Here is a 6,558-nt window from a genome sequence, read left to right on the forward strand (position 1 = left end):
CTATTAACTTTCATACTTGCATAGGGAATCACAAACCTTAACACCAATATTCTTACTAGAACACAATTACTCATCAACATAACTCACATATCACATCATCATATCTCAAAACTATTACTAAGAATCAAGTTTATTTTGTCCAATGATGTTCATGACACTTCCTTTTTCTTTATCCTTCTTGGATATCTATCACTTTGGGACTAATTCTCATGAGTTGCTTTTCATAAGCTCAACCAAATATAAGTGAAGATCATGAGCATAACAAATTTTCTTTCTCTCAAAATATTTAAGGTGAAGCAAGAGAGAATTTCTTCAAAATTTTACTAACTCTCAAACAAATCTAAGTGAAGCAAGATAGCATTTCTTCAAAAATAACAAAGCACACTGTGCTCAAAAAGGTATAAGTGAAGCACTAGAGCAAGTCCTAGCTCATAAAAGATTTAAGTGAAGCATAGAGAGCAATTATAACAAGTCATGACATAATTTTGGCTCTCTCAAATAGGTGTGTCCAGCAAGGATTGATAACTTAAAACACAAAATAAAACAAGTAAAGACACATCATACAAGACGCTCCAAGCAAAACACATATCATGTGACGAATAAAAATATAGTCTCGAGTAAAATACCGATAGTTGTTGGAAGAAAGCGGGGATGCCACTCGGGGGCATCCCCAAGCTTAGTTGGTTGCTCATTCTTGGATAATATCTTGGGATGTCGGGGCATCCCCAAGCTTAGGCTCTTACATCCTTCCTTCATCCATCGTAAGATAACCCAAAACTTGAAAACTTCAATCACACAAAACTCAACAAAGCCTTCGTGAGATCCGTTAGTATAAGAATAATAAACCACTACTATAAGTGTTGTATCAAACCAATTCATATTTTGTTTTTGTATTATATCTACTGTATTCCAACTTTTATATGGCAAAAACTCATCAAAGAAAACCATAGAGCCATCAAAATAAGCACACAACACAAAGAAAACAGAATCTGTCAAAACAGAACAGTCTGTAGCCATCTGACTATTTCGAATACTTATGTAACTCAAAAAACTCTGAAAAATTAGGAAGACCTGAGAAATTTTTATATTGATTTACTGCAATTGGAATGGGTATTTTATTGCCCTCTGGTAAAAAATTAAAATTAATTTCGTGAGCGCAAACTTTCTGTTTTTTCAGCAAGATCAAACAACTATTGCCCAAGAAGATCCTAAAGGCTTTACTTGGCACAAACACTAATTAAAACATAAAAAAACACAATCATAACAGTAGCATAATTGTGTAAACACACAAGAACATAAAGCAACAAGCAAAAATAAATTTATTCATTGGGTTGCCTCCCAACAAGCACTATAGTTTTACGCCCTTAGCTAGGCATAAAGCAAGGATCTAAGTTTTGTCATCTTTGGTTCGAGATCCATAAGATGCCCTCATGATTGATTCATAAGGTGGATTAATTCTAGTTCTAGGAAAGTGTTTCATACCCTTCCTCAAAAGAAATTGGAACTTAATATTGCCTTCTTTCATATCAATCACGGCACCAATAGTGCATAAAAATGGTCTACCAAGAATAATTGGACAAGACGGATTGCAATCAATATCAAGAACAATAAAATCTATGGGCACATAATTCCTATTTTCAAGAATAAGAACATCATTAATTCTTCCCATAGGCTATTTAATAGTGGAATCCGCCAAGTGCAAATTCAAGGAACATTCTTCAAGATTGGTAAGACCAAGCACATCACATAAAGATTTCGGAATTGTAGAAACACTAGCACCCAAGTCACACAAAGCAAACCACTCATAATTTTTAATCTTGACTTTGATAGTAGGTTCCCACTCATCATGCAATTTTCTAGGAATTGAGACTTCTAATTCCAATTTTTCTTCAAGAGTTTTCATTATAGCATCAACAATATGTTTAGTAAAAGCTTTATTTTGTTCATAAGCATGGGGTGAATTTATCATGGATTGCAAAAAGAAATACAATCAATCAAAGAGAAACTATCATAATTAAAGTCTTTGTAATCCAAAATAGTGGGTGCATCACTAGCTAAAGTTCTGACCTTTTCAAACCCACTTTCATCAATTTTCTCAACAAGATTTTCACCCTCCGAAATATCGGGACGCCTTCTACCTAAAGTTGACTCTTCTCCAGTCCTTTTTATCATCTTAACTTTACTAAACAAGGAATCAATAGAAGAAACACCAATCATTTTAAGATCTTTATCACTTTTGCAAGAATAATCACTAGAAAAAGCTTTTTCCAAAAATTCTCTTTTAGCTCTAAGCATAGCAGTTCTTTTCTTACTTTCATCCATATAAACATAAACAACTTTAATTGATTCATCTACTTTAGGCACAAAAAAATTCATCTTGAGATTTTCCACATCATGAGCAATTCTATCAACACTTCTAGACAAATCATCAATTTTTTCAACTTTTCTTCTATGGAATTGTTGAAAACTTTTTGTGTGTTGATAAATTCTTTAATATTATTTTCAAGATCAGAGGTGTTCCTATTATTATTATTATTATTATTATATTGATTTCCATAGGAATTACCATAATTATTAGAGGAATCACTAGGAAAAGGCCTAGGATTAAAATTACCTCTATAAGCATTATTGTTAAAATTATTTCTAGAGATAAAATTCACATCAATGGCATCACTATTTTGCTCAATCAAAAAGACAAAGGCATTTTAATAGCAACCAATTTCATAAGAGCATCAACTTTATCACTCAAAGAAGAAATTTCTTCAACCGAATTAACCTTTTTACTAGTAGGAGCTCTTTCGGTATGCCATTGAGAATAATTTGCCATAATATTATCAAGAAATTTGGTGGCTTCACCCAAAGTAATTCCCATAAAAGTACCACCCGCAGCGGAACTAAAAGATTATGAGAAACAAAATTCAATCCCTCATAATTTTTTTGTATGATCATCCAAAGATTTAACCCATGAATTGGGCAATTCCTCAGCATCACTTTCATCCTTTCCCAAGATTGCGCAACATGCTCATGTTCAAGTTGCTTGAAATTCATGATCCGGGTTCTAAGGGAAATATTTTTTGCGGGAGGAAAATACTTAGTGATAAAAGCATCTTTGCACTTATTCCAAGAATCGATACTATTACGAGGCAAATAAGAGAACCAGATTTTTGCAGAATCACGCAAGGAAAACAGAAATAATTTCATCTTGACCACATCATTGTCCACATCTTTTTTCTTTTGCATATCGCATAATTCCATGAAGGTATTAAGATAGGACGCGACATCCTTATTAGGAGTAGCGGAAAATTGGTCTTTCATAACAAGATTTAGCAAAGCAGTATTAATATCACAAGTCTCCGCACTAGTGGCGGGAGGAGCAAGCGGAGTGCCAATAAAATAATTGTTATTGGTATTTGAGAAATCACATAACTTGATGTTCTCTTGAGTCATGATGACCACACAACAAGATTGCACTCAAAAACAGATCCGGCAAGAAAATGGTGAACGGAAAAAGAGAGGCGAATAAAATGGCAAATTTTTGTGAAGTGGGGGAGAGGAAAACGAGACGCAAATGAAAAATAATGTAAATTGCAAGGAGATGAGATTTGTGATTAGGAACCTGGTTATGTTGAAGATGTTCCTCGGCAACAGCGCCAGAAATTCTCCTTGATGGCAGCTGGAACTACGTCGGTATTTCCCTGGAGAGGGAGGGATGATGCAGCACATCGACGGTAGGTATTTCTCTTAGTTATGAAACCAAGGTTATAGAACCAGTACGAAAACCAAGCAACACAACGTAAACAACCCCTGCACACAAATAACAACACCTTGCAACTCGACGTGTTAAAGGGGTTGTCAATCCCTTTCGGGTAACGGCACCAGAAATTGATGTGTGGCGGTAAAAAGATTGTAATAGATTGGATAAATAGATCGCAAATAAAATAAAGTGTAGCAAAGTGTTTTTGTATTATTGGTTTAATAGATCTAAAAATAAAAGTAAGGAAAAAGTAGACCGCAAAGGAAAATATATAAGAAATAAGACCCGGGGGCCGTAGGTTTCACTAGTGGCTTCTCTCAAGAAAAATAACAAACGGTGGGTAAAACAAATTACTGTTGGGCAATTGATAGAATTTCAAATAATTATGACGATATTACATAGGCATCACGTCCAAGATTAGTAGACCGACTCCTGCCTGCATCTACTACTATTACCCCACACATCGACCGCTATCCAACATGCATCTAGTGTATTAAGTTCATGAAAAAACGGAGTGATGCAATAAGAACGATGACATGATGTAGACAAGATCCGTTTATCTATATGGTGGTAGATATAGATCTCGTCTTTTTATCCTTAGTAGCAACGATACATATGTGTCGGTTCCCTTTCTGTCACTAGGATCAAACACCATAAGATCGAACCCACTACCGGGCACCTCTTCCCATTGCAAGATAAATAGATCGACTTGGCAAGACAAAACCCAAATATCGGAGAATAAATACGAGGCTATAAGATATCATGCATAAAAGAGATCAAAGAAACTCAAATATTTTCATGGATATAAAAACGTAGATCTTATCATAAACTCGAAGTTCATCAATCCCAACAAACACACCGCAAAAGAGTTACATCATATGGATGTCCAAGAGACCATTGTATTGAGAATCAAGAGAGAGAGAGAGAGATGAAGCCATCTAGCTACTAACTACAGACCCGAAGGTCTACAAAGAACTACTCACGCATCATCGGAGAGGCACCAATGGAAGTGGTGAACCCCTCCGTGACAGTGTCTAGATTGGATCTGGTGTTTCTGGACTCTGCGGCGGCTGGATGAATATTTCGTCGACTCACCTAGGGTTTTGGGAATATTTGGGTATTTATAGAGCAAAGAGGCGGTCCGGGGGGGCACCCGAGGTGGGCACAACCCACCGGGGCGCGCCAGGGCCCTGGTGGGTTGTGCCCCTCTCGGGGCACCCCAGGTGCAACCAGGGCCCATCTGCTTCCTTTTGGCCCCCATAAAAAATCATCGTAAAGTTTCGTTCCATTTGGACTCTGTTTGATATTGATTTCATGCGATGTAAAAAATATGGAAAAACCAGGAACTGGCACTGGGCACTATGTCAATAGGTTAGTACCAAAAAAATGATATAAAATGATTATAAAACATCCAAGATTGATAATAAAACAACATGGAACAATCAAAAATTATAGATACGTTGGAGACGTATCATGTCATTGCACTTACTTCCTGTCACTACCGTTTGGGTGGTAGTACGGCTCCCCGAGCGGTAGTACCACTTATGTGCAGGCTGAGGGCTACATAATGGTTGGATTTGTCCCCCGCTATATAAAGGGGGTCTTCTTCCTCTAGAAGGCTTACCTCTTCCTCCCCAAACTCCATTGTTGTTCCAAAGCTCATTTTCGCCCGATCTCTCTCGCTAGCCAATCAAACTTGTTGATTTTTTAGGGATTGGTTGAGAAGGCCCCGATCTACATTTCCACCAAGAGAAATTTGATTTCCCCACTAATCCCTTGCGGATCTTGTTACTCTTGGGTGTTTGAGCAGCCTGTACAGTTGAGGTCACCTCGGAGCCACATTCCATTGTGGTGAAGCTTCGTGGTGTTGTTGGGAGCCTCTAACTCGGTTGTGGAGATTACCCCAACCTTGTTTGTAAAGGTTCGGTCGCCGCATTCAAGGGCACCACTAGTGGAATCACGCCATCTTGCATTGTGTGAGGGTGTGAGGAGAATACGGTGGTCCTAGTGGCTTCTTGGGGAGCATTGTGCCTCCACACCGCTCCAATGGAGACGTACTTCCCCTCAAAGGGAAGGAACTTCGGTAACACATCCTCGTCTCCACCGGCTCCACTTATGGTTATCTCTTACCTTTACTTTGTGCAAGCTTTACTTGTGTTATACTCCTTTCTTGCTTGTGTTGTTTCCTTTGTTAGCATCATGTAGGTTGTTCACCTAGTTGCATATCTAGACAACCTATTTGTTGCTTTACCCAATTTGTCAAGAAAAACTAAAAATTGCTAGCCTATTCACCCCCATCTAGTCAACCATATCGATCCTTTCAATAGGTATGGCTATCTTGATTCTGTCATAAAATCGTTATGGATGTACATGCACGAGAGAAAACATGACCTACTATGACAAACACGTACCAACACATGAGTGCTTTTTTGTGGTGGGGTGGTCGCAGCCACCGCAGCAAGCTCACTCTTCCGTCTTTGTCAGAGGGCATGGCATCCCTAGTAGTACCGCAACCAACATCTCATACCTTGGCAAGCCGCCGTCATTGTAGCAAACAATGGTTTTCCTCCTAAAGTAGCATCACCCCTCCTCCCGCCCTTTATCACGTCATGGTGGGTATGGATCCCCATACGACCTATGCCCGCAGGCTTCTCCTCGCATCCTAAGTGCCTCCCTACATAGCATCGCTAGTGGCCCTCGCGTTGGGTGGGTGGTGGGAACCTCTCATAACATCGGCCGCGCGTGCGGATTGGGAGCAAACGCTGGCCGCTGGTGGAAAGAAGAAGAGGAGAATGGGGAATGGG

Source organism: Triticum dicoccoides, chromosome 4A (genome assembly GCF_002162155.2).
Source record: "Triticum dicoccoides isolate Atlit2015 ecotype Zavitan chromosome 4A, WEW_v2.0, whole genome shotgun sequence".
Taxonomy (NCBI): domain Eukaryota; kingdom Viridiplantae; phylum Streptophyta; class Magnoliopsida; order Poales; family Poaceae; genus Triticum; species Triticum dicoccoides.